Here is a 12875-nt window from a genome sequence, read left to right as displayed (position 1 = left end):
ATCCCATTATTATATACTAGAACTAGTGGAATATTTCACAACTTATAAAAATAATATTCTGGGACTAGTATTCGAACCCGCGTCTCCGGAGCGGTAAATTGAGTCATATTAATCCAACAACAAGCAGGAGCAAACCTAATTTAGTTTACAAATATGAACTTGCCAAACAGATTAAATTTTGTTTCGGCATGGAATTACTTAAGTAAAGTTTCTAAAATGTGGTATAATGATCATCAAGCTATTTGTAGAGAACGGGTTTACCTTCAGCTAGAGGTGTTAGTGTGGACACGAGATGAGTCTGGTTGCTCTCCTACGCACGAGTACCACTGGAGTCATGAATGGACTACAGAATACAGAGGTGTGGGGGAGGGTCTATCTGGTAGACAGGATGTGCTGAGCCAGGGAGGCGCTGCGCCCAGCGCCGTGCTGATAGCTGGGTAGCTGGCTTCTGTCTGCCACAACAGATGTAGGCAGGCTGACGCCATTGATAACAATGAAATAAGAGCAGTTCGTGTCTACCTCTCTCACTCTGGTATTCAGCTGATTGGAAGTGGATTGTAGCCGGTCATGTTTGATTCTTCAGGGGAGTGCTCACTGAGGAGTATGAAACATTTTTAGTAAAAAGGGGAGATTTGGGGATCCTTTTTCAGGAAAACCAACTTATACCGCCTTTTCACATCATCTGTAATTTTTTTAACAAATAATTAAGCTACAAACCTAAGGCATAAGGACCAAATGTAAAAATATTATCCTGTTACAAGGTCAATCGCACGCCAAACTTTGGGTCAGCATGAAAGGCTACGCGTTCACCCAACAGTAGACAACACTCTGACACGGTGTGTAGATCGACTTCCAATGATACAATGTTTACTATTTTAAAATTCAACATTCACATCAAATGTCAACCCTGAAAGTTTTCTCTCGAAGGTTATCGTGTATACAGACAGAAACAAACAAAGACAGAAATATGCTATCGTTATGAACTCGTAGGAGGAGTCTCCGCTAAATGTTCAGAGAATTCATCTTCGTAGTGACAAATTTTCAGTATATGAAGACGTTTTAAGGGCACACGCCTATATTTTACAATTAGTAAAATCTGTTTTAGCACGTCCTTGTACGTTTTCTATGTACAAGCAGACACAAACGTGTTGACCTGCGCCTGCAAGACTATGCAAATAAATAAAAACAGCTTCCGTAGGAATATATATAAATAAACATATATATATATATATATATATACATATATATATATATATATATATATATACATTCTATTATATGGTATATAGAACTCAATATACATAGTAAATACATCAGTGTTTACTATGTCGAATATTGCATACTATACCACTGTTATCTAGTTTTTGAGCATTTTCGAAATCTCAAGACTACGTCTTAGCGAAGTTTGTTTAAAATTGATAATGTATTTCTATTTAACAGACAGACAAGAAAGTGAATCAATAGACACTTTTGTCTTTTGAACTACAATACATGAGATCTAAGATCCGTCCATCCCATTTCTTATCAGTAATCTCAATCAACATAACACAACAAAAACAGTATTTACCATTTAGCTCGGTTAAAAGTGACTTTGCAGATTAAGCATATGTTCATACGTTTTATAAAAACAACAACCAATTCAATAAAATAACTCCATAAAATCGTAATTCTTAAGGCCTGCCTCTTCTACCTATTAATACACCGGCGACGCTGCACGGCTGCACTTACATCGCGAGCTACGTAACAGACTTAGTCCTTCCCCCTCTACATAGTTTGCAACAATTGCTTACTTTCATTTAGTTAGGGATGTATACACCGGCGACGCTGCACGGCTGCACTTACATCGCGAGCTACGTAACAGACGTAGTCCTTCCCCCTCTACATAGTTTGCAACAATTGCTTACTTTCATTTAGTTAGGGATGTATACACCGGCGACGCTGCACGGCTGCACTTACATCGCGAGCTACGTAACAGACGTAGTCCTTCCCCCTCTACATAGTTTGCAACAATTGCTTACTTTCATTTAGTTAGGGATGTATACACCGGCGACGCTGCACGGCTGCACTTACATCGCGAGCTACGTAACAGACGTAGTCCTTCCCCCTCTACATAGTTTGCAACAGTTGCTTACTTTCATTTGGTTAGGGATTTATACACCGGCGACGCTGCACGGCTGCACTTACATCGCGAGCTACGTAACAGACGTAGTCCTTCCCCCTCTACATAGTTTTGCAACAATTGCTTACTTTCATTTAGTTAGGGATGTATACACCGGCGACGCTGCACGGCTGCACTTACATCGCGAGCTACGTAACAGACGTAGTCCTTCCCCCTCTACATAGTTTGCAACAGTTGCTTACTTTCATTTAGTTAGGGATGTATACACCGGCGACGCTGCACGGCTGCACTTACATCGCGAGCTACGTAACAGACGTAGTCCTTCCCCCTCTACATAGTTTGCAACAATTGCTTACTTTCATTTAGTTAGGGATGTATACACCGGCGACGCTGCACGGCTGCACTTACATCGCGAGCTACGTAACAGACGTAGTCCTTCCCCCTCTACATAGTTTGCAACAATTGCTTACTTTCATTTAGTTAGGGATGTATACACCGGCGACGCTGCACGGCTGCACTTACATCGCGAGCTACGTAACAGACGTAGTCCTTCCCCCTCTACATAGTTTGCAACAATTGCTTACTTTCATTTAGTTAGGGATGTATACACCGGCGACGCTGCACGGCTGCACTTACATCGCGAGCTACGTAACAGACGTAGTCCTTCCCCCTCTACATAGTTTGCAACAATTGCTTACTTTCATTTGGTTAGGGATTTATACACCGGCGACGCTGCACGGCTGCACTTACATCGCGAGCTACGTAACAGACGTAGTCCTTCCCCCTCTACATAGTTTGCAACAATTGCTTACTTTCATTTAGTTAGGGATGTATACACCGGCGACGCTGCACGGCTGCACTTACATCGCGAGCTACGTAACAGACGTAGTCCTTCCCCCTCTACATAGTTTGCAACAGTTGCTTACTTTCATTTAGTTAGGGATGTATACACCGGCGACGCTGCACGGCTGCACTTACATCGCGAGCTACGTAACAGACGTAGTCCTTCCCCCTCTACATAGTTTGCAACAGTTGCTTACTTTCATTTGGTTAGGGATGTATACATTGGGGCGGTGGACTGTAAACATGTAAAATTCAGTGCCCACCATTTTCAGGTGAGGAAGTCTCAAAATTAGTGTTGGATTAATAGTTCAGACCACTTCATTATGCTATACATGCGATCCGAAATTCATGACCTATGTATTAAAGATAATAATAAAACAGTAAATTAAAACGTAATTTGTGGTTCTATCTAATAAAAACCGGGCACGGAATTATTCTGATAACCTTAACAGTTCTGGAAAGACCTTCTCTAAGATATTAAGTTGAAATACTCACATTAATAATGTGTAATATGGTCGTTCGCCAGATCAACCATAGCGCAATTACACTCTTAGTAAATCTCATCGATACTCACAAATACCCTTATCTTTTCCTATTTTTTTACTACGGTGAATAACCCCGATGTGACAATATAGGCTCAAGCGTGGCGCATATACATTCTCAGTCCATTGCATCGATACTTACAAACTCCCTTATTCTTCCCATTTTGACTATGATGAATAAGCCTGATGTGGCAATATAGTTTCTAGCGTGGCGCATATACATTCTCAGTACATTGCATCGATACTTACAAACTCCCTTATTCTTCCCATTTTGACTATGATGAATAAGCCTGATGTGGCAATATAGTTTCTAGCGTGGCGCATATAAATTCTCAGTACATTGCATCGATACTTACAAACTCCCTTATTCTTCCCATTTTGACTATGATGAATAAGCCTGATGTGGCAATACAGTTCCTAGCGTGGCGCATATACATTCTCAGTACATTGCATCGATACTTACAAACTCCCTTATTCTTCCCATTTTGACTATGATGAATAAGCCTGATGTGGCAATACAGTTTCTAGCGTGGCGCATATAAATTCTCAGTACATTGCATCGATACTTACAAACTCCCTTATTCTTCCCATTTTGACTATGATGAATAAGCCTGATGTGGCAATATAGTTTCTAGCGTGGCGCATATACATTCTCAGTACATTGCATCGATACTTACAAACTCCCTTATTCTTCCCATTTTGACTATGATGAATAAGCCTGATGTGGCAATATAGTTTCTAGCGTGGCGCATATACATTCTCAGTGCGTTGCATCGATACTTACAAACTCCCTTATTCTTCCCATTTTGACTATGATGAATAAGCCTGATGTGGCAATATAGTTTCTAGCGTGGCGCATATACATTCTCAGTACATTGCATCGATACTTACAAACTCCCTTATTCTTCCCATTTTGACTATGATGAATAAGCCTGATGTGGCAATATAGTTTCTAGCGTGGCGCATATACATTCTCAGTACATTGCATCGATACTTACAAACTCCCTTATTCTTCCCATTTTGACTATGATGAATAAGCCTGAAGTGGCAATATAGTTTCTAGCGTGGCGCATATACATTCTCAGTACATTGCATCGATACTTACAAACTCCCTTATTCTTCCCATTTTGACTATGATGAATAAGCCTGATGTGGCAATATAGTTTCTAGCGTGGCGCATATACATTCTCAGTACGTTGCATCGATACTTACAAACTCCCTTATTCTTCCCATTTTGACTATGATGAATAAGCCTGATGTGGCAATATAGTTTCTAGCGTGGCGCATATACATTCTCAGTACATTGCATCGATACTTACAAACTCCCTTATTCTTCCCATTTTGACTATGATGAATAAGCCTGATGTGGCAATATAGTTTCTAGCGTGGCGCATATACATTCTCAGTACATTGCATCGATACTTACAAACTCCCTTATTCTTCCCATTTTGACTATGATGAATAAGCCTGATGTGGCAATATAGTTTCTAGCGTGGCGCATATACATTCTCAGTACATTGCATCGATACTTACAAACTCCCTTATTCTTCCCATTTTGACTATGATGAATAAGCCTGATGTGGCAATATAGTTTCTAGCGTGGCGCATATACATTCTCAGTACATTGCATCGATACTTACAAACTCCCTTATTCTTCCCATTTTGACTATGATGAATAAGCCTGATGTGGCAATATAGTTTCTAGCGTGGCGCATATACATTCTCAGTACATTGCATCGATACTTACAAACTCCCTTATTCTTCCCATTTTGACTATGATGAATAAGCCTGATGTGGCAATATAGTTTCTAGCGTGGCGCATATACATTCTCAGTGCGTTGCATCGATACTTACAAACTCCCTTATTCTTCCCATTTTGACTATGATGAATAAGCCTGATGTGGCAATATAGTTTCTAGCGTGGCGCATATACATTCTCAGTACATTGCATCGATACTTACAAACTCCCTTATTCTTCCCATTTTGACTATGATGAATAAGCCTGATGTGGCAATATAGTTTCTAGCGTGGCGCATATACATTCTCAGTGCGTTGCATCGATACTTACAAACTCCCTTATTCTTCCCATTTTGACTATGATGAATAAGCCTGATGTGGCAATATAGTTTCTAGCGTGGCGCATATACATTCTCAGTACATTGCATCGATACTTACAAACTCCCTTATTCTTCCCATTTTGACTATGATGAATAAGCCTGATGTGGCAATACAGTTTCTAGCGTGGCGCATATAAATTCTCAGTACATTGCATCGATACTTACAAACTCCCTTATTCTTCCCATTTTGACTATGATGAATAAGCCTGATGTGGCAATATAGTTTCTAGCGTGGCGCATATACATTCTCAGTACATTGCATCGATACTTACAAACTCCCTTATTCTTCCCATTTTGACTATGATGAATAAGCCTGATGTGGCAATATAGTTTCTAGCGTGGCGCATATACATTCTCAGTGCGTTGCATCGATACTTACAAACTCCCTTATTCTTCCCATTTTGACTATGATGAATAAGCCTGATGTGGCAATATAGTTTCTAGCGTGGCGCATATACATTCTCAGTGCGTTGCATCGATACTTACAAACTCCCTTATTCTTCCCATTTTGACTACGATGAATAAGCCTGATGTGGCAATATAGTTTCTAGCGTGGCGCATATACATTCTCAGTGCGTTGCATCGATACTTACAAACTCCCTTATTCTTCCCATTTTGACTATGATGAATAAGCCTGATGTGGCAATATAGTTTCTAGCGTGGCGCATATACATTCTCAGTACATTGCATCGATACTTACAAACTCCCTTATTCTTCCCATTTTGACTATGATGAATAAGCCTGATGTGGCAATACAGTTTCTAGCGTGGCGCATATAAATTCTCAGTACATTGCATCGATACTTACAAACTCCCTTATTCTTCCCATTTTGACTATGATGAATAAGCCTGATGTGGCAATATAGTTTCTAGCGTGGCGCATATACATTCTCAGTACATTGCATCGATACTTACAAACTCACTTATTCTTCCCACTTTGACTATGATGAATAAGCCTGATGTGGCAATATAGTTTCTAGCGTGGCGCATATACATTCTCAGTACATTGCATCGATACTTACAAACTCCCTTATATTTCCCATTTTTGACTATGATGAATAAGCCCGATATGACAATATAGACTAAAGCATGGAGCATATAGCCTACATTCTTAGTGCATCTTAATCATTGTAAGTTATGGTCCTTTATTTTATAGAGTCGGAGTTGATTCAGTATTTGCATCGATACTTACAATCTTCCTTATTCTTCCCATTTTGACTATAATAAATAAGCCTGATTTTACATTTAAGTAACAAAATAACTTACAAAAAATAAAATATGCCAAGCATACAATTTATATGATAATTACGATAACCGCTATCACACTATAAATATTTTACAAATAATCAGAAATTGTATCTTTCTGTTATATTTAACGTATTTTTGTGGTGAATGTTGTAACTGTAAAAGGAGTTAGCCAAATAAATTACATAATCTCACTCCTTATACTGAAATAAAAGCATAAACTCATCTCAAAAAGCTACAAATTAAATTATAATTATAATATAATTAATTAATTATAAAAATTTACATCATTATATTTAATGATATAAATTATTATTTTATTATTGATTATAAAAATATCTGAAAACCGTAGATAACAAGTTTAAGTAAAATAACATTTAACATAGATGCTATGTATGCTTTATATTCATTTCCATAATACATGCATTTAAATTTGTATTGGTTTAAAGCAATACAATAGTTTAAAGAATGTTTTTTTTAATAAACCATTTTTAATGTTACTAATGTTAAAATTTTTAAATGTTGTTAAAATGTAATGTTAAAAACTACGAAAGTCTTTGTTACTGTATAGTATTGATTCTCATTTACTGAAAACAACTCAAAGCATAGTATAACTATGTTCTATTTCTTGTTTGCTTGATTTTTATCTCAATTTTCTTTTTTTACGGAATTTATGTAATTGATGGTACCAAAGGGATTTACGAGTAGAAGAAGCCTTAAGTGCGTTTCGTTAATCAGTATTATACTGTACCGAGAACAGTACTGTAGTATTACAGTACTTGGCACAAACGTTAGAATTAAATTCAGCCTCGCTAATGTTAGCATTAGAATAGGAGAATGTTGGTTTCAATACTAGTTTCAGTCCATCGACTCATTATTTGAATAAATATTTAACAGTAAAAGTCGTTTGATTAAACCATGATAATTTTTGTTTTTTAGTTACAAGTAAGTGCAATTACAATGTTTTAGTCATTTACCCACACATTGTTAACTTTCTCTAATGATTTTTGCAATGTACGTGTAAAAACAAAGAATTTCTCTACAGAATTGAAACACAACTTTACGGACGGTTCGGAAGATAACTTACCGAAATTCCTGGTAGAAATGACGGTATTAAGGAGCGAATAGTAGAAACTTTGGTTTGGTGTTATTTATTCACAATATGTATCTTTGGCGTGTTTATAACGGCCGATAGTGAAATAATCATTAGTGGACTGTTGGGGGGGGGGGGGGTTCGTGACTGAGGGGGGAGGTCCTGCGAGAACTTGGGCGCGTTGTTTGACTAGACAACAAACACTTCTCTTGGGAGAGTTTGCGATGAGTAGTGCGAGTCAACAAGTGCTTTGCGTGTCCAAGTAGTTGGGGGTTGAGACTCATCAATTATAAGTACTGTTACAAGAAACGTTGTATACATTATTGCTAACGAAAGACAACGTTTGACTTAATAAAACAAAGTATTCTTACATATTAGCAATAAGCAGATATGTAGTTTCAAGCAAAACTTAATCAAGGCGAATGCCTAAAAATTGGATGAACGATAAAACAATGAACAATATTTATCGGTTTCAATGTCGATAGGGATAGTAGAGGTAGCGTCTCACACCAGACTTTAACTCACTAAGTTAACTAATTCGAAAGCAACTGTGTGGACACAAGCATGGAAAGAAATATGCTCTTGTAAACTGGAGAGCGAATCTCAACGAACAATGTTTACCTGTTTCAATGTTGATATAGGTAGTGGAGGTAGCGTTTCACACCAGACTTTAACCCACTAAGTTAACTAATTCGAAAGCGACTGTGTGGACAAAAGCATAGAAAGAAATCTGCTCTTGTCGTAAACTGGAGAGCGAATCTCAACGAACAATGTTTACCTGTTTCAATGTCGATAGGGATAGTAGTGGTTCATTCTAAAGTGATTGTATTGACAAAAGCAAAGAAATGATTATGCTTTAACAATAATCTGGTGATTATTTAAATATTCTTCTACTGTCTGGAACCCTTACCTTGTTGGTCACATTGATAGACTTGAGAGCATACAGAACCGCTTCATTCGTTTAAATTGGGCTGCAGCTGGGCTTTGAGTACCGTAATGTGCCGATGACCTTCGAGTTCAGTTTAACTTGGAACCTCTCCATTCAAGACGTATAGTTCATGATCTGCTTTTTTTGAAGAAGTTGATCTGCTGTCATTGATGCACCTGATCTGCTCGAATTGCTGAACTTCCGGGCATCACTCATCTTCGTCACCCCCAGCTGTTTGCAAGGCGGCAGTACACCACACAGTACATGTTTCACAGTGCTTTTCCACGTCTTCAACGCCTGGCAAACAATCTCCTCAGACATCTGGACTTCTTTAATATGAGCTGTGATGCCTTCAAGAGAGAGTTACGACTAGCCTCACATGACTTACATATCGTCTGATAACTTTTTTCCCCATTATTCTTGTTCTGTTGTTAACTGTTGTTGTTGCTCTGTTATTGTTTCTGCTTGTCTTTTGTTACACATTTATAATTACGACTGTGTCTCTTGGTTATATATTTACATTTATTGCTTGCATTTGTTGTTTTTATAGTTTTTTTTCTCTGTTGGTACCTATATATATATATATATATATATATATATATATATATATATTACTTTTGTTATTCATTTACAGTATTTTTCCCATTGTTGTTTACTTTATATAGTTTATTTGCACTGTTATTATTTATCTCTTTATGTATTCATATGTCACGTCTTAGACAGTAACGTGCATGCATTTAAGTTAATTTATTATATACTATCACTAATTTTTATTATAATTTATACATTGTTATTGCATTAATTATACGTTAATTATGCCTAGATTTGATTTAGAGTCCAGTTGCATGTTTAGTTTGCCCCTTTTCTTTAAGTATTATTTAATCATCTATCATAAGTTTATAAATGTAAATTGGTTTTTGACCATTGAAAGGAAATAAATAAATAAATAGATATACTCCGTCAAAAGCTCAGTAAAAGAATATTACATGAGATCTATGCTCCTTCTATCCAACTTTTATTGGTAATACATGTCAACAAATACCTATGGAGCTGACGTTGTAGGTTAAGCTAAGATGCTCTGAATAAAACGAACCAATCCAATAAAATAAGATCGTTACAAGTGTTGATACGTAACTGACAAATATCAGATGTACTGCTTTACTGGCAACTTTTACATTATTCTGCTTTTACTTATTTGTTAATTTTGGAGTTTTCACTTTGCAAACTCGCTACCCATAAGGCTAATGTGACCAGAATAATTTCCTTAAAAGACAAATCGTATATGGGGACTCACAATTGGCCGATGTTTTGGCTTCCATTTAATATGAAAATAGAGGTAGTAGAGATAGAGGTCGCAATCGTGTAGGTCAATTCGTTCGACAGATTTTGTGTGTACAGACAGACAAAAATATGATTTTCGTCCTCGTGGTGGGAGAGGCAAACTTTACTCGTATACGAATACAGTATTTATTTATAGAACAATAATGATTCATCTGTATTACATTTTGTTAATCCTGTTAGCAGAAAGTAACATATAAATAAATTAATTTGTGTTGTTAACTGAAGATTATGTCAGTTTCTTAAGTAACGTCTACTTAACGTAGTATGTGATGTCAAGAATACCCTCAACATTGCCTCTAAAAGGATTACAGTGATACAATGTTCACGTAATCAAATGGATAACCGCTCACTGCGGTCCAGCCCGGCCCACGCGGCACCGCCACAGTTGCCCCAATAGCCAACCGAAGCCGGATAGGCCGAGCCGGGCCGGGCGGGTCGCGGTGGGCGGAGAGTGTGGAGTGGTCCGGGCCGGGCTGGTTGCAGTGGGCGGAGAAGTCCGGAGTGGTCCGGGCCGGGCCGGTCGCAGTGGGCGGAGAGTGTGGAGTGGTCCGGGCCGGGCCGGTTGCAGTGTATGCCGTGCTTTAGACTGCTCGGCCATCGGCACTCTCAAATATCCCAGTATCTTTCTAGTGGCTAGAAAACAGTACAATATATTTAGTAGCGCCACTGATGAATTGTTAAGTCAGCAAAACATTCGTGACTGGCTGACTGATGTCGCATCGTCAACCTGTTGATTGCAGTCTGCAATGATCTCAGTTGAGAAAAACACGTCTTTGATCGCATTTTGTAATAAATAGATTTATGTCCTTGTTTATTTATTTATTTATCAACGGACAACCATTTTTATAAGAATAATACAAATTAATTACGAGACAGGCAGCATAATCGAACAAATTTACAATAAGACATGGTGTGTTAGTTATGACTATGCAATAAATAAAAAAAACAAATCATAAATAACACTAACCAAACTCGAAAACTAATATAACTTGAGTATAATAACAATAACAACAAGATAAAAGAAAACAACGATAAACATTTAAGAATTAACAAGATAAATTTAGAGCAAATAACAGACAACAAGAAATAAAGTAGCAGATCTACTTGAAAAAGTCTATACAGTTACAAGAAATCAGGCAATTAACAATGTACAACCACATTCAGCAGTACAATTTTAGAAACAATTATTAATTCATTAAAAAAGTACAAGACAAATAAGTTCAATTTACAACCAAGCTATTAGAAGAAAAAAATAAATTAAGCATCATTAAGCATGGTGAAGAGAATATTTCTAAAAAAGCTATAGCTACATGCGAAATAGTCCAGATGCTGGCACACCAAATTACCCAAATTATGGACTCTGTTGCTGAAAAAGTTGGCCCGATAATGGGTGTCCACGTGCTTACGGACGAAAAGCTCCCTGGACCTAGTTTGAGCAGTGGGGCATCTGAAGGAGATCAAGGCAAGTACTTCTGGAGCATCCACCAAGTTGTTCAGCAGCTTAAACAGGAATAGGACATCATGGACGCTTCTCCTGGTAGAGAGTGTGTGAAGAGACAGAGACTGGCCAATCGCCAAGATAGGAGCATCCAAGTAAGCAAAACCCAGTCTCACACCAACCATTCTCAAAAAGCCGTCCTGAATTCTCCGGAGCTCTGCCTGGAAAGTAGCTTGACGCGGAGACCACACAGAAGAAGGCCACAGAATAATAAAAAATAATAAAAGGATTATTAAAGCAGCGATCATTTTTGCGCATAGAGTGTCAGATCAATGTATATTAATATCAATGTATTTATTTTTTTATTGTAAATTGTAGCCTGGTAAGTTTGTATATTTATTATTTGTATGTTTAAGTTATTAAGATTAAGATATTGAAATTGTATTATGGATTTGCCGTTGGAAGTGAAAAATAAATAATAAGAGCAGTATTCAAGAGTGGATCTTACGAGAGAGGTATACATTTTGAGTGGCGTAGTGCTAGTCATGCCTCTGGTAGATCGAAAAAGGAAACCAATGCCAATGTTGCCTTAATAATACATGTTACATTTTAAGGCAATTCTAAAGCTATTGTTGAATGTTAATGCAGATAGCCTAGGTATTAAAATGAAAAATGTGTTAGAATATTGAATATTTTATGTCTAACGTGTGTTTTTGATAGTTCATAACATACAAATAACATCGTGTTTTTAAAATGGTTGCTTTAATATTATGTAATTAACAAATAACAGGAGCAGGTATATTGTTAAAACTGCATTTAGCTTTAAACCTTATGCATTCAATATTTATTCAACTGTCATATAATGTTTAATTGGATAGGATATAACGATTTATTTATTTTGAACTACCAGTTACCCACGGCTTCATACCCAATTCTCAAAATCGAAGGACTTCTTAGTGAAAGCATTTATGGTGTAATATGATGGACCCTAAGATATTTTTCAAACAAACGTAGACGTATATAAGGTAGGCCTATGTATTATTTACATATTGCAGGATTTAGGGGGCTGGCATAGCTAAAAATTTAAAAAATACGATTTTTATTTTTTGTTTTACTTTTATTCGATATTATTTTCTGAACAAATTGGTGAAAAAATTATTAAGATATCTTTAATATTAATCGATATAGAGAAAAAAAAACTAAAGTCATG

Source organism: Homalodisca vitripennis, chromosome 1 (genome assembly GCF_021130785.1).
Source record: "Homalodisca vitripennis isolate AUS2020 chromosome 1, UT_GWSS_2.1, whole genome shotgun sequence".
NCBI classification, from domain to species: domain Eukaryota; kingdom Metazoa; phylum Arthropoda; class Insecta; order Hemiptera; family Cicadellidae; genus Homalodisca; species Homalodisca vitripennis.
This window is presented reverse-complemented; position numbering follows the sequence as displayed.